Raw genomic sequence first — 22,334 nt, 5'->3', positions numbered from 1 at the left:
TCCGGGGGATCTTTGTCTGTCTTCTCTATTATTAATATGGGAGCATAGAAGTACATTGCATTTTTTTTGGCACTGCCCTCCTCTGTCCAACGTGTAGTTCCGCAGCAGCCTAAATCTGTGTGTGGTGGCCACTCATAAAATCAGTATTACAGACTCGATCAGGCTTAGCTACCACCACTCCACTGCATACGAAATGAAATTATACGTTATGCCGAGAACCCAGACCTCTCAGCTAATCGGATTGTCTCTTTTTGACCATGAAAGAAACACCACGGACCGTATGGAAAGAGCCCGGTTGCAAATATGCCGTCCGTTAAGCTCTCCAGTTGCCAAAGCAATAAAGTTGTAGTGAAAAAAAGTGGGTTTTTTTTTTCAGATAAAACATCCTCAGCTATTTTATGCTTCAGGCCAAACTAAGTTGGGACCAAAAAATGCACACATTTTAATGTTTCCCATGAAATATGAATGTCTTACTGGACCTGTATTCATACCCAGGGCCTTTTATATGCGAGACGTAATGAAACGCCTTCAATTCTCAGCAGACGGGCATTTAAACTGAGATCGTCCGAGACGATCAAAAATGCAGCTCGGCTTATTGGCATTTCGACATGTCTATTATTGAGAAAGTGCCCTCTGCAGGCACGGGGCAACATGAGCTCAGATCACGTGCAGGAGTCAGGTGGGTTACGGTACTGGCGACAGCTTGGGTAGGTCTTCATCCAACAGTAGATAGATGAAGGCTGATTTCTGCTGATGATTACTATGTGCACTGCAAAGATGTGGTGAGTTAAACAAGGAATTAATACGTCTGTTACTGTTGTACTTTATAGATTTCTATCCCTCGATACATATTAAAGACAATGTTCGAATTAAACGATTAAAATGTAATATAAATATTTATGTAATATATATAATATTAATATTTATATAATAGAACAAAAAAAAATCGACCGCACACATTGATTTTTATTCCAATTATTGGACGGTTAAATTCGAGCAGACACCCCCAAGGACACCTTACATTCTTATTTAAAATAAAAAAATAAAAACAGCTCCTCAAAGCATTTCTCAAGCTTTCACAAATATTCATATGGAGATTCCTCTTCGCACTATGAGAGCAAACATTTGTGCAGTTTAGCCTTCGAATTCACCTTTCACGCCCCTCGGTATTTCCTCTGATTTATTTTAATTGCAGATGCGTGGTTACATTTAATTAATCCAAAACCAAAAAACTGTGCAGTTTGCTTGACCGTTATTCATACCAACAATAACAAGGTCCCACTGACTTTGACACCAAATTGTGGTCGCTCATTTATTTATTGCACGTCGCTTGCGGTCACTGATCTGAATTGTAACACCGATGTTTTGCAAAGAGCAGAGTCTATCAAAACAGGAAGCGTGCCTTTACGCGGCTTCCGGGCACGTCAGCGTCTGGGACTCGTACATCGTCGGATACAACGGTAAGAAGTTAAAGGAGCACCCACGCAATTACTTGCTCATGCCACTGCTGGCTGAATGGCCTCCCCCAGAGAAAGCTCTTGTGAGTCTGCCCCCCCCCCCCCCCCCGTTAAGGTTGTTTTGACCAAATTTACCAAATTTCTATTCTTTGGGTCTTTCGGTAAAGTCACCTAGATAAGTTGAAAGAAAATAAGAAAAAACAAAACACAGCAAACAGTAGTTTTTGTTTTTTGTTTCTTTCGTTGAAGCTATCTACGTGACTTTACCGAAAGACCTAAAGAATATGAGTTCCTGCAGGCACGACAACTTTAAGTCAGGTCCCAAACTGACCAGACCGTCTTGTTCGAGGTGAGAGTACGAACGCTTTACCACCACCGCACGCGACCCATCGACCGTCTGCGGTTTTACCCATAAACAGGATACTGCTGGCGTGGGCAGCAGCGGGATTATTTAAAAAAACTTCTGGTAAAAAAATAACAATTCCGATGTATAACGCGCAATTCCATCCGAGCATCCCAATGCGCAATGCATGAAAAGCAGGAAACAAAAACAGAACCGGGCCAACCGACTCAACTATAGAGGGAAGGCCGCTTTAAAGAGATGGGGTTTTTCAAAGCAGACCTCCGCTGTCATGCTCACTGCGCACTGGAAGGTAGAGTTGAACGCAGCGACCTCTCGACTGCACGTCTGGTGTACTCAACATTGCACCGTGGGGAAAGTATTCTCTTTCCGGTAAAAACGAAGAGCGATGACGTACAAGTACAACAACAACGACGACGACGACGAGACCAGAGACTACGTCGTTATTGACGACTTTTATCATTCGCTTATCGCAGGCTGTGCTTCACTAATGTTTCTAGATTTGAAGCTTTCGTGACTGCAAGGATTCATACTCTTGGTTCTTTCGGTAAAGTCACGTAGGTAAAAAATGAAATTAAAATTAATAAAAAAAAAATCACGACGTTTCAGAGGCAACACAAGTCTCCGTCATCAGGTGGGACCGTCACAGCCAGATGTTTCCGAATAATGATAATAAGAAGAAGAAGATGACATTTTTTCCCCCACTTTAGCCACTTCATCTGCCAATCGCAGACAGAAACGAGAGGGAGATGCCGGGAGAGGAGAGGGCGGCAAGCACTTTGTGTTTCTTCGCAGCGGCTCCACGAGTCGCATTTACGGGATAATGAACCGAGTGCCTGGGGGGAAGGTGCGATAACAAATCTGAAAGCTATTGCTTCGTATCATGGAACTGTTCACAATCACTTTGAGGTCGCCTCGATCACCCGATATGGAATGAACCCCTCGTATAATATGGTTTATATGCAACGTGGGCTCCCTCGGGGTCATTTATGAAGCCATTTGTCCTATTGGTAATGAGTCAGGGCCACATTCTCAGAATGCTAATACAAGGGAACACTGTGTTCCCGGTATCGTTCCTTTCAATGGGGAGGACGCGCATAATTGTGATCGTAATGAACACCGACTGATGCCGTCTTGCCTTCGGGTGACGCTTTTCACACCTGTGGTTAAAGTGCCGAGTGTTGTCTGTCTGTTCACGGACACGCCACGGTCCGCGTGCATCCTCGAGTGTGCCATTAGCAGGGATTCCATTTCAGCTGGGGCTGTACGGGGTTTGCGCACCAGAAAATACCCACCAACGATGATGAGCGCTTGTGTTGTGCGTTTGAAACGTCGTGATTTTATTTTAATTTAATTTTATTCATTGAAATATTTTTTTTTCTACATACGTGACTTTAACGAAAAAAACAATGGGTATAATATCCACCAACCTTTATCCCCCCCCCGCCGCCACACCACTGTCAGGATTGAGGAGGCGGGATATTTAAGGATAAATCAAACGCTGGCCATTATAGACTGTCCCCATAAACAGGGCAGCTGGCTGCTGGCCAATAATAACAAATGAAGGTTCTCCACGAATGCTTGCTGTGCTCAAAACTGGATGTGGGTTTGGGGGCGGCGGGGAACTTGCCCACCACACGTGTAATTTCCTTCGTGTTTGTTGCAATACTTTCGCAGAGCCTATAGCTACGCGTGTGCAGCGGTGGCGCTAAGGCATACAACAGCACGAGCAACAAGTAAACCCGTAAAAACAAAGTTTTTCACTATAAATCCTTTATATGCGTGGCATCGGGGCGGCTAGAGTCCTCTCGTCCTCTGGCTTGAGATGGCTGCCACCTATGGGTCAGATGATTGTCTGGCAGCATTAAACAATTGGTAATTAAATATTGAAAAAAAAATTCCTAAACAGTGTCAAATTTTGGAATTTTTTTCACGAAAATGCTATTGTCACGCACAACGAGTCTGTGTGCAAAATGTCAGCTCGATTGGATCACCGGAAGTGGGTTAAAAACGACCGAAAGATTTGCACGGTCCTAAGCAAGCAAGCGAACTTAATATAAAGGATTAAAAAAAAAGGATTTGGCTGCCCAAGCAGCTCAACGGGCCCCGGATTGATGAAAACATAAATAGGCTGCGTCAAAGTCAAACCCTAATGAACATAGCAAGCTAAATAACACGTAAAGGCAGTTAATCCCCTCTGCACCCTAACTTGTCTGCATCTCGATTGTCTTATCTCATTGCATGTCTACGGCGTATTCGTGTCTAAGTGTCTGTTATCTCACTGCATCTCTCATCTCTTGCCTCTATGTCTTTGGTTCATCTCACTCGGAGTTCATGAATTGACAGCGGGGCCAGCCCAAATTGTATTCATGATAACAGCCCTCCACCCTCCAAATGGGCGAGAACAGAGGGTCGTTAGCCTGTGTCTCCAGAGCCGCGTGAGGCTCTTTAAGGACTGCAGTGTGACTCTTGATATTCGACCAAAAAATGTCTCTTGTTGTTATTTTGGTTGCCAACCCCTGGCCATAGAAGTCGAGTTCACCATGGATGTCCAGTTCACCATGAAGGTCCAGTTCACCATGGACGTCCAGTTCACCATGAAGGTCTAGTTCACCATGGACGTCCAGTTCACCATGAAGGTCTAGTTCACCATGGAGGTCTAGTTCACCATGAAGGTCAAGTTCACCATGAAGGTCTAGTTCACCATGGATGTCCAGTTCACCATGGACGTCCAGTTCACCATGGATGTCCAGTTCACCATGGAGGTCTAGTTCACTATGGAGGTCTAGTTCACTATGGATGTCCAGTTCACCATGGATGTCCAGTTCACCATGGATGTCCAGTTCACCATGGAGATCTAGTTCACCATGGATCGCCAGTTCACCATGGATGTCCAGTTCACCATGGAGGTCTAGTTCACCATGGATGTCCAGTTCACCATGAAGGTCTAGTTCACCATGGACGTCCAGTTCACCATGGAGGTCTAGTTCACCATGGAGGTCTAGTTCACCATGAAGGTCTAGTTCACCATGGACGTCCAGTTCACCATGAATGTCCAGTTCACCATGGACGTCCAGTTCACCATGAAGGTCTAGTTCACCATGGAGGTCTAGTTCACCATGGATGTCCAGTTCACCATGAAGGTCTAGTTCACCTTGGAGGTCAAGTTTACCATGGGCGGGGGTCGTCAACCTGGCTCTCTAAGGACTGCTTGGTGACATTATTTATTGAGGACCCACCACCGTCTCGTAACCACTACACAGGCATTGCGGCCCTTGAAATATTTGAGGTTTATTTTTTTACCGAATTCTACAAAAAAATGTTATCTTCTTCTTATTTTGGTTTGCCGAACCCTGGGCTTACGACCACCGTCAGCAGGCACGGTGCACGACAATCACTCCGCTCCCCACCACCCCTCACCGTCGCTCGCGGCCCTCACTGGGCAGGCGAGTCCGGACACTTTGAGCCACGTGTCAAGCCGACGCTCTCAGCCAGTGTAAGCAATCGCACCACGACGTGGCCATGTACACGCACGGTACGATCCTGCTTGTAAGACCCATTCTTTCCCCCGCTCTCCACGGTGCGTGTGTGTGACCGCGCGTTAGTGTCGTGGGGTAGCGACCCGAGAGCTCGATTCCAGCTCACGAAAAGAGTGGAGAATGTTTCAACCGGCCGTGGGGCCTCCCCTCTGTCCACTCACCCATGAATGAGTACCTGGTGCTGCTGTATGTAACATCAGCACTGGGGAGACAAAGGCGGCCGGGCGTGGTGTCGGTCACCCAACTTCTTTCGCACCGTACGTAGCCAACCGCACTAATCGGAGGTGCGGGGAAGGACAACAAACTAAAAGACAAAAAGCGGTTCTTAAGAAATGAGTTTCAAATCTAGATGATTTAAAAGTTGCATATCTCCATTGGGTTCGCAATATCGCAAGGAAGAGCATTCCAGACGGCAGCTGCAGGAGTGCATCTGAAAATGCGCGATGTGGTGAATCTTTGCGCAACTTTATTGACACGGGGCACAGGTTTTTGAGTGCGGCTTACCTTGCCATAATGCGGATCGCATGGCGTACATGGCCAATGGTCGCGTCTTGCCGTGTGCTAAGCGTGTGGTCATTCACCCCAGACCACCCCGACCTCCCCCCCCCCCCCCCAGAGATTCGATTAATTGTCACAATTCATTCCGGGTTGTGACGTGATTCCAGAATGTTTTTCGCTCTCTCCTTCTTAGCATCTCATTAATATTGCCGTGTAAATTTTTTCGGTGTTTAAATGTAGCATTATTTGTGCATGATCTGCATACGGAGCATGTGATTGGTTTGTACATGCACAATTCAATGCGTGGATCATGAGCATAAGAATAGCTTTTTTTACCAATGGATCAATTTCACTGTTACAATCCCACAATATAGTGGGTCGGTTCAAGGCTTATGGGAGCTTTACATATTTGAAGCGTGCCAACAGAGCACTGCTTAAGTCCAAACACACAGTTATAATAGAGCAGTCACTTTAGGCAGCAAAGCCTCCGCTGAGTCTGTAGACTCTGTTTGAAGAGGCCACCTGCTTGGGATGTTCAACGAATTCCGACCCGATTAGTTTTAGTGATAGGTTTTTACCCTTTCAACTTGTACAAAAAACTGACACCTTTATACAAGGCATCATGTTTGCAATAACCACAACACGAGCAGTCAAAATGCAAACAAAAAGAAACAACTCCGATAATGATAATGATATGCACTGTCCTTGAAGTTGATTGGTCCACACCCGAGACAGCTTTTTTTAGAGCCTAGTCTCCATTGGTGTTGGACCAGATGACGCCAAAAGGTGTACAACTCAAAAACAGTGCACTATCAGAGTATTGAGAGCTCGGGGTAAGCATTTACACTATGAGACTTCCTTTACCAGTGGCAAAATATAGTTATAGGTTTTTACCCTTTCAACTGGTACAAAAGTGACACCTTTATACAAGGCATCATGTTTGCAATAACCACAACACAAGCAGTCAAAATGCAAACATTAGTTTTGTTGTTGTGCGATAGTGTCGCAAGAAAAAAAAGAAGTCTGCAGAAATAGGCCAGCAATGTGCTTGATGCACTGCCGCCTGCATGCAGGCTACCTTGTCGAATCAAGAGTCATACAAACCTTTGCAGTCCATGAAATATTTCCACCAAGGTCATTGAATGATGTGTTTTTGTTGTGCTTTGATTTACGGCGGAGATTAATTATATTGATGTAAATGACAAAGTGTAGCTCTGTCCCGTTGTTTGCATTACTTGTAATTTTGGAGGCATAATTTATGAATGAGATGTGATTTAATGTTCTCATAATAACGCCTACCCTTTAAATTCATTATTAAAGCGCCGCATAGAACAAAATCAGGTCCGTCTGAATCACTAATTTCACTGCTTGGAATTCAGTTGAACTATGTAGCTTTAACTGGGACAGTAAAATAAATATATATAAATTTGTCACAGAAAAAACCTGAAAGGGTTCGCCCCACCTATTCACAACAGGTTAAGGTCACAATTGACACCAATATTTACCGCAAAACAAAAAGCAGCAATGTGAGAAATGAAAGCACAGCTATAAACAACTTTGTCGCACGCTCTTCAAATATTTACCTTGGCATGCTGCAGCATTCATGCCAGTGATGAACCGCTTACATTTGGGTTCACCCTTTCGGATGGTTTGTTTTTTGGATTTTGGAGGAAGGATAAAAAAAACCGCGCACAAAATGTAAGCACGCACGCACACAAAAGGGCACCGGTTATGTCTCGGCGTTATTAAACAGAGAAGCAAGCAGGGCGGCACTGTTTATTTTATGGGGCATCATTCATTCCGCTCCTATTTTTAGCCCTAGATTTTATGCTCAATAATTGGAGCACTGTTGGGGGCTTTGTGAATAAAACAGAGAGGCAGTAGGGAGGAGAGTAGTGGCGTGTGCTTGTGTATCCCTCAGGCCCTTTGATAGTGCGTCATCGCTTTTAAAAAAATAGATAAGTATGAAATAAAAGAAGAAAAGAACGCTACCACCTACTGCTGCATTATGATCTTTAAAAAAAAAAACATCTTTGTAAATTCATGGCGCTTAGACAAACAGAGGCCGGCATAAAATAGTAAGCGCGCTGGACTTGCAACCCAGAGGTCGCCGGGACAATCTCAACCAGCGCGCAGTGGAAAGAGCAGCATCACATGGGCACAACCACAATTAGTCAATCAGCCGGTCACGTGGGGAGAATAGAGATTGTGGATACCTCCACCTACAGAAGCTCTCTAAAGCTCCTTGTCGTGGAAACCCTCCCACAAGCGGTGGTATACGCAGGCAATTGCAGGGCTGAACCCTTTCCGTTTGAGTTAAAGTGAACCTTTAGATTTGAAGCTTTCGTGACTGCAAGGATTCATACTCTCAGTTTTTTCGGTAAAGTCACGTAGGTAAAAAAATTAATTAAAATTAATCAAAGTAATAATATAAATAAAATAATAAAAATCACGACGTTTCGGAGGCAACACAAGTCTCCGTCATCAGGTGGGACCGTCACAGCTAGATTTGGTGTATCAAGTGAGCCTCACGTGATGACGGAGACTTGTGTTGCCTCCGAAACGTCGTGATTTTTATTATTTTATTTCTATTATGACTTTTATTAATTTTAATTTAATTTTTTACCTACGTGACTTTACCGAAAAAACTAAGAGTATTAAAGTGAACCCTTTAAAAATCAGCCTAGAGCAGTACGATGCATGGAGCCAGTGCCACATCATAGCACGATACAGTTCGCAAGAATGGCCACGGCTTTTACCGGATAATTTTGTTGGTTCCTATCACAGCCGCAGAGCTGAAGACTCATTCCGGCAGCATTGCAGTTGACGTGAGTGCTTGACCCTTGCTTGGCAGGGAGCTTACGGCTCGGTCCTCCTGCGATACAAACGTTGTGGTTTCTGCCTTTGTTTGTTTTTTTCTTTCTGCCCCGAGTCGGTGCCGATATTCCCCCAAGGGCTCTGTGCACACGTGGAGCTCGTGAGCATCGATGACCTCAATAACAACGTGTCAGCGGTGTATATTGACACGTGGCATGGTTTTTTAAAAATAACCTATCTTTCCAGGCCTTACACAAAAAAAAAGTACTCGCGCGACACGTGGGATCATTTTAAAAGGCGCGATTTGATCGCGGCTACGTTGCTCGGTAATTCCACGCGTACACCTCCCGACGTCTGGTACATGTTCAGCGCACGCTCGATTCGCTTGCGTCGGCGTCCACGTTTCAGGTTCAGTATCCACTGCCAGAAAGAAATAAAGAACGAAAGAGTGACGCGTGGATCACGGAATAAAATTAAAAAACCGAATTATTAGACGACACATTGACCTCGATTTAAAGCTTTCGTGACTGCAGGGATTCATCTTTTTGGTTCTTTCGGTAAAGTCACGTAGAAGGGAAATAATAAAGTAAGAAAAATAAAACATATTATGTTTTATTTGCATTATTTTATTATGCTGTATTTTTATTATTTTATTATTTCCCTTCTACGTGACTTTATAAGAATAAAATAATTAAAATAAAACTTATTGTGTTTTATTTTTATTATTTCATTATTTCCCTTCTACGTGACTTTACCGAAAGAACCAAGAAGACACATTGACCGGTTAAGAAAAAGGGAGTTTGCTTGGGGCAGGACACGTGGCTGGATGGGACCAGGGTCGATGGTCATAACTGACAATGGAGTGACCACGTAGGTAAAACATTTTAATTTCAATTAATAATATTTTTATTTTACTTTTATTATTTCTAATTTTTTACCTACGTGACTTTACCGGAAAAAACCTAAGAATATGAATCATAGCTGTCACGAAAGCTTCAAATCTAGAATGGAGTGGCCGTTTAATCTTGATTTGAAGTTTTCGTGACTGCAGGGATCCATACTCTTTGGTTCTTTCGGTAAAGTCACGTAGGTAAAAGATTAATTAAATCACGACGTTTCGGGCGCAACACAAGCGTCCATCATCAGGTGGGACAACCACAGCAAGAAACAATCGCTGAAGTGGGCAAAAGGGGCTGCTGCTGTGTTGCGCCCGAAACGTCGTGATTTAATGTATTTTATTTTATACCTACGTGACTTTACCGAAAGAACCAAAGAGAATGGAGTGGCCTTCAAAGGAAGGTACAGGCCCGAAAGGATGACCACCACGAAGATGGAGCAATGAGATGAACTCATTAGGGATGTATGTGTGTTGAACCTCTTCGGCAACCGTACGAAGCCAACCGTGCTAAATCGGAGGTCCAGGTGGCAGTGGACTTGGAGAGGATTGGATACTGATCTATCATGTCAAATGATGATGATGCGATACTCAGTGAGAAACATAGCATTCTTGCTGCAGAGGCTTAGTTATTATGCTTGACAGTGCGTGCACCATATTTGATAGGACCAGAAAAAGAGTGGCAATATTTGATGATGATTCTCAAGTGAATAAACATGAGTGCGCACGGCGATGATATGACAATGTTGTTTGCTTGGCCGTTGACTGTGCCTCGTTGAACACACGTTCGAGGGAGAATTCTTCCAAATCATTAAGCCAGAGCTTTTGAAACACCGCTCACTAATCAGTTACACTTTACATCGCTGGTTAAATGATTTATTGGCTGAGGTTTATTCTTAAGCTCACGATTCGTGAAACGCGTTTTATGTGTTAAAATCTATGTTTTGTGTTGTCTGTGATGGATTCGCATCACTGCTGCAGGTAGCCGAGGCGGTACCATTCGCCATGATGCTCGACAATGAATTGATGAACGAATCGAAGCGTGATCCCGATTCATGATGATTCGTCGTCAAATATCACCCAGAGGTGAGGATAAAACCATTTTAGCAATGCTTTTTCTCCTGAATAAAAACACATTTCTTACATGAAAGTAAAAGTAATGAAGTTTGGTCAATAAGCTCAACGGCAGTCATTGAAATTACATTTCAAAAAGTGAAATTCGGGTGAAGGTGTTAAATGCCAAAAATCCTTTTCATCATCATCATCATCATCTTTCCCTTAGCCACAATGGCAGCGGGGGTGTAACCGATGGCTCAGCTGTCCGCTGTCTTCCGCAGTCGTTGTCAGGCCTTGTGTCCTCATCAGTCCGTGTTATCCTATTGCGCAAACACCCCTTCACAAACGAAATGACAAAGCCACTGCAAGAGGTGTGACACTGACCAGGTGGACTCTTGTGAGACGTGCAAGAGCAGAAAATGGGCCACGTTGGAAAAAAACGTGGGATACAATTCGCAAGTTGCTCAAATGTCATCACCAACAGTGGGGTAATTCGCCAAAAAGGCGATGTGTTTCAGCGTTTGTCTCTCAAGATGTCAATCTCGCGGATAACCTTGTGGGTTTTATTTATTTTCTTACACGTGTGGGAAGGAGGAGTGATGGCTTCGTGTTTATTGCACTGCGGGTTAAAGACATAATTCAATTGCAAACCGTGAAGAAAAGTAAGTGGGCTCGCGCAGGACATGTCACCAGAAGGGAGGGGCGGCCGATGATCAATAATAGTGAAATAGTGGCGGCCAACTAATGGAACCTGTCCGAGGTGACCCAGCGGTGAAATCAGCTCGTGTGCAGGTGCCTGGGTGGATCACTACACCGTGAGATGTGGCGACAACTTGAGGAGGCCTTCATCCAGCAGCAGATTGTTCGTGGATGATAATCGGAATGATTTATCCTGGAGGAATCCGACGGGCAATAAAGCTCTTTTTTTCACAGATGTCCAGTAAGGGGCACGTGGTCAGACATCCAGTTGGGGCGGGTCAACAACAAACAATACAACAAACACGATAGGAGTGCAAAGTATAGAATGGACAAACAATTCACAAGCAAATACAAATAGAACTATTTATAGTTTACCAAGTAAGTCCCACTGAGTTATCAGCTTCTTTTTCAGAAGAAACCTGGCCACAAATGCAAGCTCAACGAAGTGGCTTGCCATGTGGAAATTTATAGCAGCCAACCAAAACAAATCTAAATAACGATGACAAACACGCAGCTGCTCACATTAAATTCCTTGCCAAATACACCACCAGTGGCAATTGCTATCCCATCTTGCCCTGCGACTCCCCTAGGTCAATGCAACATAAAATGAGCGCCTGATACGCTGAGGTCAACATCAGCATTGGGGAAACAAAGACAGCCACGTGTGCATAGTGCTGGCAAAAACCTGCCCCTTACAGTCTAAATAATATTCCTATTCTTATGATTCTGATGTTTGCATGTATGGAATGTACTGGGTTGAATAGATGAAGGGAGCAACAACGATGATAATAATGCCAATTATTTACTCAAGAACGTCTGACTAAATAAAGGGTGCTTCAAAATACGTTAACACTCAAGTAGGACTATCATTTTTAATGGAAAAATAACGGATAATACACTGTAACATGATAGCAAATGTCATGTTAACAGCTTTCAAAAAGTCAAAGAGTCTCCACTTGTTCGCCATCGTTGTCAACACGTGCCTGGAATCTTCTCCAGGTGGTCTCCAGAGCCCGGAGGAGGCACATTTGCAAATTCTCAGAAGTGTAAAAAAAATTTGGGGCACCCTGTAGTGACAACCCAACGGCAGTGGAGCACCCGTCCAGATAAATCATTCGGAGAGGAGGCGAGAGGGAGGAGGGTGAGGAGGAGGGGGGGGGGTGCATTTATCGTGGTATTGTTCCAAATTCTCAGATTCGTTAAAATAAATTTGAAGCACCCTCGATTAGGATAATTTTTTCAGGAGTATCCTGCATCGGTACGTTAGGCCAGTTCCATTAATAGGTGTTTGGAATGTTGGAGGAAACCAAAGTGAACGGTGAAAACCCATGCGCATGAGGGAATGATAATCTAAGTTCTTCACATATCGATTCCAATCCACGGACTCAGGCCAGTGAGTGGATCAAAGCTATCCGTGGACTGCACCCATTGTTCTCTATTGCCATGTTCATATGGGGCCGTCCATAAATGACGTCACGCACCTAGGGTGGAGGGGGGTTAGACATTTGTGACGATGTGTGACGAGAGGGGGGGGGGGGTTGAGAAATGTGACGTCACATCAAAATGCGCAACTTTAAATAAATCTAGACAACACGTTCTACTTAATAAAATAGACTTTTTAACAAATGTTTCCTCCTACAACACCAGAGTGCAGCGCCACATTAAATACGCACTACAATGGTCACATTAAATACGCACTACAATGGTTACATTAAATACGCACTACAATGGTTACATTAAATACGCACTACAATGGTCACATTAAATACGCACTACAATGGTCACATTAAATACGCACTACAATGGTTACATTAAATACGCACTACAATGGCCACATTAAATACGCACTACAATGGTTACATTAAATACGCACTACAATGGTTACATTAAATACGCACTACAATGGCCACATTAAATACGCACTACAATGGTTACATTAAATACGCACTACAATGGTTACATTAAATACGCACTACAATGGTTACATTAAATTCGCACTACAATGGCCACATTAAATACGCACTACAATGGTTACATTAAATACGCACTACAATGGTCACATTAAATACGCACTACAATGGTTACATTAAATACGCACTACAATGGTTACATTAAATACGCACTACAATGGTTACATTAAATACGCACTACAATGGCCACATTAAATACGCACTACAATGGTTACATTAAATACGCACTACAATGGCAGACAACACTCACGCCACGGCCCCCATGTGCCTCTGTGTCGACACGGGGACTTTATTCTCAAAGGCGCCTGCACAGCTCGCGCCTACTTGCGCGGAAGTGACATTGGAGATTAAAAAAAAAAGTTATTACAACCGGAATTCAACAGAATGATTTGCCTTACCGGCAACCGGTGGCAGGTTTTTGCTCACTTTGTATCGGCTTTAGCGTCACACTTCACGGGAGGCAAACGACTTGTTTCACAATTGGGATATTTAGGCTGGCCCTGGCAATAAACCTCTGCGTTGTACTTTTGGGGGGGTCACAAAATGTAGATGTTGCTTGCACAGCAGTACACGCCTAGAGAGTTGTCGTGCCAACTCTCTAGGCCTTCAAGAACAGCGATAAGAATGTACCCAAGTTACTCGCTCCCTCGTGCACAATTACCGGTATGCATACTAGATTATTATCATTGATGTCATGTACATACCCTTGAAAAGCACCCCACATATCTCATTTCAAGCAGACTGATTGTCTTCATTTGGTCAAATAAAGGCAATCGAGATCACAATATGCAAAACTGCAGTTGGCCATCCACGATACGGCAACCCACAAAATCTGCTAATTAAATCTAAAATGTCATCAGCAGCAGTTATGGTCAATCAACTGCTGTACGATCGCCTCCCCAAGCCGCCAGCGCCTCTCAAGATGCCGGGATGTTTTTGTAATCCATCGAGCATCTGAACAGGAGCTGATTTCATCACTCGGTGGATGTCTTCTCAGATGCGTTCAGTTCTTTGGCTGCCAATCTGCCAATGTTCTTGACCATCTGCCACTTTACATTTTCGTGATGTTTGCTGTCAAAGTCCACTTGGTTTTTTAAACATGTTTAATTACGCCATTAACTTGCATATGCTTTCGTATCCGTGTGTTCCTCTTTTTGTATCTATTCCAAGTAATGCATCCTTTCAAGTATTTTTTATTTCACTTCAGTTTTTGTTCCATTGTATTTTTGTCAATGACCAAGGTTTCATATTCTTGATTATTTCGGTAAAGTCACGTAGAAGGGAAATAATAAAATAATAAATATTTTAGAATAAAATAATAATACAATATTTTAGAATAAAAATATATTTTATAATAAAATGATAAAAATACATTTTCTAATAAAAAATATCTTTCGGTAAAGTCACGTAGAAGGGAAATAATAAAATAAAAATTATTTTAGAATAAAATAATAATAAAATATATTTGAATAAAAAGATATTTTATAATAAAATAATAAAAATACATTTTCTAATAAAAATATCTTTTTTTTATTATTTCCATTCTACTTGACTTTACCGAAAGAACCAAGAATATGAAACCTTTGAAATGAGATATATGGGGTGCATATCAAGGGTATGTACATGACATCAATGATAATAATCTCGTATGTATACCGGTAATTGTAAGTTAAAATAATTTTATTATTTTATTATTTTCCTTCTACATGACTTTACCGAAAGAAATATGAATCCCTGCAGTCACAAAAGCTTTAAATCGAAAAATGACCAAAGTGTTCCTGAACCATACATTGCAGCAGGTAGTATGCACTTATTAAACAAGATACTCGCTTCTTCAGGCACATCACTACGTTACTTTTCATTACCAAGTTCAGCTTTCGACATGCACCCCAACCTACTCTGGGTGCCTCTTTATTTCATCACTATTATATTTCATAAAACCATTATGTGCTGGAGACCTATGCGAAACAGGCCACCGTGTTCTTCGAGTTTAAATTGAATGTTCATGTTTATAATTTGACTGCAATCCATAAATTATGAAATATCAGAACCAGTTAATAAATAGCAAAGTCTGCTAATAACTGGATTATTCACTTTGTATGCGCATGGCAAGGCTAACTGTGGGTTGCCGCTAATTATGTTATGCTCTTACACTGCTTGAAGCGATGCCTTATTGTTTTTCTAACAATTTATCTATGACAAGGGGCCTTCCAGCGTATGCATTCTTACGTTGTGTGCGTGCGTTTATGCGTGCGCGCGTGTGTGTGTGTGCCGTGAATTTATGCACGTTTGCAATACGGCTGCGGTCAGCAAACGGCGCTACAAAAACCCGGCGACCCGAGTTAACTTCTTGGTCACCGCTAGCATCGGCGGCGAACGTCACGTGACCTGGACCCCCACCCCCCACCTCCTGCCCACATTCTTCAGCCTGGTGAAGTATGGTCAAACAACCCCCATTACTGAAAGGTGCGAAGAGGCCTTCATTCAACAAATAGACGTTCACATTCTCTTTGGTTCTTTCGGTAAAGTCACGTAGGTAGAAAAATAATAAATCACGACGTTTCGATCACAACACAAGCAATCGTCATCATGTGGGACAACCACAACAAGAAAAAACTGCTGATGTAGCCGCAGAGAAAACCGCTGAAGTAGCAGCAGGAATCCATACTCTTTGGTTTCGAAAGAACCAAAAAGTATAGATTCCTGCAGTCACGAAAGCTTCAAATCAAGATTAGACGTTCACATTTTCGAATTATATGCAAACACATGTTTCTACAGCAGTTGTGTTATATGGGCCCACTTGTGCGCCATGCATGCAGGTGTGTGTGTTAAAACTGTTCAATTAATATTGATCAGCACTGCCGATGACTAATATCAATGTGTACGCTCAAATCTATTTTTAATATTTTCAGCCATTCTTTGGTGATTTCATACATATAAAGGTCAATGATATATATGAGTGTTTGTTATTTTTCCAGCCAATGCAAATCAATTACAACAGCATTAGATTTGGTGCCTCCTTTAAAAAAAAAGCTGTAATCCCGTAAAATAAAACACACCTTAATATAACTTTCTCCAATACATTGTTGATTTTTAAAATAGCCACAACATAACACCACAAACAATTAATATTTCACTGCGGTTTTCATTTTGTCGTAATACGGTCAAGGGTTCTTTTCTGCTCAAGTGAGAACTGAGGTGGTGCTCATTTCCTGTTAGCGGCCCTGGATCGGTGGTGGAAATTCGACATTCCTATGGCGAATGCAAGTCTGTCCATGGCACAACCACTGTTGGCTTCCCCACAAAAATGCCTCGCATTGTATCGACCCCAGAGGGACGGATGATGGGCTGAGTCATCCTGCAACCAGGATTTGAACTCGGAGCCTTCCGATGCGAGCCGCTTGCGCTGCCGCTGAGCCACATGTATGTTGTATGTTGTATGTATGTTGCGTGTATGTTGCGTGTATGTATGTTGTATGTTGTATGTATGTTGCGTGTATGTTGCGTGTATGTATGTTGTATGTTGTATGTATGTTGCGTGTATGTATGTTGTATGTTGTATGTATGTTGCGTGTATGTTGCGTGTATGTATGTTGTATGTTGTATGTATGTTGCGTGTATGTATGTTGAGCGGTAGTGTAACAGTTAGCGCGCTGTGCTACGGACCTGGCGACCCGAGTTCGATTTCCGCTCACGGCCAAAATCAGTGGAGATTATCTGAACCAGCCCCTAGGTCGACTCAGCCTCAAATGAGTACCTAGTGTGGTGTGTAAACATCGTCACTGGGGAGACAAAGGTGGTTGGGTGTGGTATTGGCCACCCACACCCTCGTGTGCCGTGCCAGCCTTCATAGGTGCTGGCTAACAGCACTTGCCCCAACAGTCTATTACAGCCTATATGGGGGGTCTTTGTATTTGTATGTTGAACTTCTTTCGCACGGTACGCAGCCAACCGCGCTAATCGGAGGTGCGGGGGAAGAACAACAAACTATACACAACATGAAATTCTAAAGAAATGAGTTTGTCAATCTGAATAATTTAAAAGTGCATAGCTCCAGTGGCTTCCTAATATTGAAAGAGAGATCGTTCCAGACGGCCGCAGAAGCGAATTCTGAAAGCGTGCGATGCGTTGTTCTATGGCTAGCCGGAATGCTGCCACAGTGATACTAAAATAATACATCTGATGGAACTACGTGATTAGCATCCTCATCATCATCATTAAACTGTCAACGTCATTCATGTTACCTTAAACAAACGCTGCAAGGGAGAATTTACCCAGCTGGACATCTGTAGAAAAAGAGATTCATAGTCTCATCGGATTCCTTCAATCTAGATAAAACATAGATTCCGATTCTGAACTATCCCGTTCTAGCCGTCTGATCTCCACTCGAAGCCTCTTCAGCCGTCTCTCCCAATTAAAGGCGACGTTTTACACGGAGTGGCCCAGAAAAGGTCACATCTTTGCAAATCTATCTCCCGCAGCCTTGATGAAAAGTGCACCATTTCGCACGAAATGTTTTTATGTGTACATATGGTTGCTCCTTTTTGTAAACAAAAAACACGTCGCATAATTCGTATCAATATGTACATGTCTGCACAGCCCTTTGTTAACATACTGCGTATGAGGGCCTCCCCATGACGTGCGGGTTGTGGGCGTTATTTGACCATACTTCACCACGCCGGTCACTGAGACTTGGTAAAGGTATGAAGTAAAATACGTGGAAGCATAGAAGTACAGTGCAACAGTGGATTTTACTGCCCCGCGCTGCCCACCACGGAGTCCTGTCGTGATGGTGGTCGCTGCCCATCCAAGCACTATCCAGGCCCAACGCTGCTTAGCTTCTAAGATACGATGGCGCACGCATGGATTCCAGGTGATCATGGACTTGATCATGGACTGCTCCTGCAAAGTCAAAAGTCAGAGTGATTTTCCGGTCAAAGGAGCATTTGATGTAGTGCTCATCTCCGGTTTACAGCCCTAAACCAGTGGTGGAAATTCCACGTTCCTATCACAGAGGCGAGTACTGTCCATAGCACAGCCGCTATTGAATTCCCCACAAAGCGATACGGTACTCGTTTACGGAATAAAGAACGCGATCATTTGAAATGTACGAAATACTGCATGGAGTGCAGTGGTGACACGGCGCGCTACGAAACTGGCGAACTGCTGGGTATGAAAAATAATAATTTTATTTGGCAATAAAACAGGAGGTGTTGAGATGTTCAAACTCCAAATATAAACTTTTTGCAAGTGGGAATCAGGTTTGCATTAACCACACGTACTTGCGGTGAACACGCAAACACACACGCTTTGATGTGTGTGTCTTTGGAACGGGTTGTTCTACACCAGAGACAGTCTTCTTCATGGCCCAGTCTCACCAGTGTCAGTCCAGAGACCGCCAAAAGGCGAAACAGTACAAACTGAACTGAGTTTATTTCAGTACAAACTCAACTGGCGAACTGAGTGAATTTGCATCAGTGCAGAGTGAAATGTGAACCAATCCTGCACCCTCCAGCACCCCACCCCGACCGCTTCACCAACCTTACGCTGACCAGCTTGGCGAAGTATGACCAAATAGCCCCCCAATAACGATAAGGCATAGGGGAGGACTTCATAGAGCAAGTGCGGTTGGCTCTGTGACTTATTTTGCATTCCTATTACGATGCCGTGACAGTGATAGGTTTTTACCCTTTCAACTGGTACAAAAACTGACACCTTTATACAAGGCATCATGTTTGCAATAACCACATAACAAGCAGTCAAAATGCAAAAAAAAACATCTCTGATAATGATAATGATATGCACTGTCCTTGAAGTTGATTGGTCCACACCCGAGACAGCTTTTCTTAGAGCCTAGTCTCCATTGGTGTTGGACCAGATGACGCCAATAGGCGCACAACTCAAAAACAGCGCACTATCAAAGTATTGAGAGCTCGGGGTAAGCATTTACACTATGAGACCTTTACCAGTGGCAAAATATAGTGATAGGTTTTTACCCTTTCAACTGGTACAAAAACTGACACCTTTATACAACGCATCATGTTTGCAATAACCACAACACAAGCAGTCAGAGCTGTTTCTTTTTTTTTCATTTTGACTGCTTGTATTGTGGTTATTGCAAACATGATGCCTTGTATAAAGGTGTCAGTTTTTGTACCAGTTGAAAGGGTAAAAACCTATCACTATATTTTGCCACTGGTAAAGGAGGTCTCATAGTGATGCCGTGACAGTTAAACTTTCCGACCACCTCCCGACCGGACACGTGTGAAAAAAAGAGCTTCATTGCTCTTCGGATTCCTCCCGCGGCACGAATAAAGATCCTGATTCTCAAACCCCGAAAAACGGAGCCCGCAGAGAAGCCAGGGGAGGACCCGCGTGACCTGCTCGCCTCCGGGCCACCCTCTTCATGTCTCAGCCAATGGGATGGCAATCACAGTGTGGGGAAAGCGTCAACTCCAGTCCTATTCTTAGGTTTTTTCGGTAAAGTCACGTAGATAAAACATTAAAATTAATAAAAGTAAAATAAAATAAAAATCACGACGTTTCGGAGGCAACACAAACGTCGTGATTTTTATTTTATTTGATTTTACTTTCATTAATTTTAATGTTTTACCTACGTGACTTTACCGAAAAAACCTAAGAATATGAATCCTTGCAGTCACGAAAGCTTCAAATCTAGAAGCTCCAGTCCTGTTATCTCCGCTGCTGCTGATGCTCCATGGAAAAGGCAACACACCCACCGTCCCTATTAAATACCCGTCGTGCCCCCACTGCCTCCACATTCACAGCAAGGCATCGATTCGTCGACGATTACAATTGATTCTTTCGCTCAGTGGTTCTTAACCTGGGGTGCACGCACCCCCTGGGGGTGCGAGATGCCCTTTCTCGGGGTGCGAGACGTGGCCAGTTTTTTTTAGAAGGTAAATAATCGAAAACACAAATTAAGCACGGACACCAAAGTACAATTTGTTATTTTTTTTCCAATCAAACCTATGTATGTATTAACGTAATACATTTTGTTTACGATTGCAGTCAAGGTTAAGAACCACTCACTACTTTAGCTCATTATGCAGATGCACAGTGCTCTTGTTCAACCATCGCTAGATGGGATCACATCCCAATTCCATAGGGTCGCGGGGGTTATTTGAACAGCGCATTCTTTTCCACACCGGTGAGCATGTGTTGCTATGGGCGGGGAACGTAGACGTTGCGCCATAATACAGTACAACAATGGAGTTTGCTGGACTGTCCTGTGCTGATAACGGAGCCCCGCAGAAGCTCACAGCAACGGCGCAATGCATCCTGGTGGTCGCCCATCGACAATTAACCATTATTCAGAGACACCGGCAGTGTTTAAACCCTGCCTCAATACCCATGCATTCGCCCTTGTTGTTAGTTCCCCGAGTTAACTTATATTCCTCTTCTTCGGGTTTTCTCCTCTCCTTGGCCTCCGATGTGGTTTCTCTGTGATGCACAGTGCCTTGAGGTGCGTTGTAGAAAGGCACTTTATAAACGTGCGTTAGTGTCACTCGTTATTCGTATTATTGTACTGGCTCATCTATGATTGTTTTCTGAGATCTGGCAAGATCGGGCACTCATACATGTCAACCCCTTATTAGTAGTGCCCTACCTTATTACAGACCAATTCAGAGCTTATTGGTCACCCTGTGCCCGTATAAATCTCAACGTTCATCCTACAAAGTCACAATATTGAAACGGCTGTACGCCGTATGGACCTGAAAACTCTATTTCCCTGCACAAGAATACGGGGTAAACCGTGATGGGTTGACAGCTAAAGGCATGTTCTGGCTGATTTGGTCATATGGCACATGATGCGCGTGTACAGTCGTGTGCGTGAGAGAATCGATCATTACACGTGTGTGAACGTGATACGGTTAAACTACATTCGGGTGAATAAAACCTACGCCTTGTAGGGACTGAGTCTTTGAGCTGCAGTGAACCAATAATCATGCCGATTCGATGTGCTAATGTGCGATGTGGCTATTGTTCACAATTGCACCCAATATAAAACAGATATGATCGATGTCATGGGTTGTATTATTGTTTTGCGTTTCTCTAGCTTTAATAAATCCCTATTCTGCCTTTGTGTTTCAATCCGCTGCTGGGTGAATGCCACCCCGATGCTGTATCATTCGTATGGGTTGTTTTACCATACTTCACCACACTGGTCAGTGCGGGTTGGTAAAGGGAGTTTTCCAGGACCGGTTGAGACAATCACTCATGTCTACTATGGCTGGGAATCGAACTCAGGGCTCCAGTTTGAGCGCGCCAACCACTTAACCACTGTGCCACCACGAATGCTCATTCACAGCCTTTTAGTCCGTACAATCATGAATAATGTAACACGCTTTAAAGTGCCAAGCCTTTTGTTTTGAGCATCTGCTCAATCAATGACACATTGTTTCCATATATATAAACACAATAATCACGGTATTCGCACAGAGGCAGCGATAAGTATTAAATAGCCACGTGGGAGTTTGAACGGAGTGCACAGCTGAGGATCCCGCTAAAGAGGGGGGGGGGTGCGGCGGGGGGGCAAATAAATACGACGACGAGAGGTGCGTCCTGAACGTCGCGGCGTCGACAGCCTACCCGTGAAGTCCGATGCCACGGCGCTGCACCTCACACAGCGAGCGCTGCGCTGGAAGAGGACGAAGTGCCCGCCGCACAGTCGTGAAGTCACTGGAAGCCACGAGTGACTCCCCACGCCACCACCACCACCACCACCACAACCCTTCCCCGACTGCCTCGGCTGCGTCTCCAGCGTTCCGGAGAATGGGGGTCCACAAGGGTCACGCTCATTGAAGTAATGGGAGAGAGAAAAGCATTTCCGAGGGCGATGCGGGCAGAACGGTGCGCGTGCGCGTGTGTGTGCGTGCAAAATTTACAATTATTTTGGGGCAGCGGTGGCAAGCGGATAATCATCCTTATTATAAAACAGGAACATTTGGTGGAACTTGCTAAAGCTCAGCGATGCCCTCCCGTGCCTCTGCGTCAGTAACGAGTTGACGACGGGAATGC

The 22,334-nt window shown here is 43.8% G+C and overlaps 1 protein-coding gene across 1 annotated transcript in view; it reads right to left on the bottom strand.

The window, feature by feature from the left end:
- LOC144937651 (uncharacterized) overlaps nt 1–21,973 on the bottom strand; it is a 130,114-nt gene extending 108,141 nt beyond the window's left edge. Inside the window, exon 1 of the mRNA XM_078865033.1 lies at nt 21,906–21,973. The gene's annotated coding sequence lies outside the window, so the exon portion shown is untranslated. The remainder of the gene's footprint in view (nt 1–21,905) is intronic.
- Between the last annotated feature and the right edge of the window lie 361 nt (nt 21,974–22,334).

The sequence above is a fragment of the Lampetra fluviatilis genome, chromosome 19 (assembly GCF_964198595.1).
Source record: "Lampetra fluviatilis chromosome 19, kcLamFluv1.1, whole genome shotgun sequence".
Lineage (NCBI taxonomy): Eukaryota > Metazoa > Chordata > Hyperoartia > Petromyzontiformes > Petromyzontidae > Lampetra > Lampetra fluviatilis.
The sequence above is the reverse complement of the archived record's forward strand: the minus strand, read 5'-3'. Positions and strand labels throughout refer to the sequence as shown.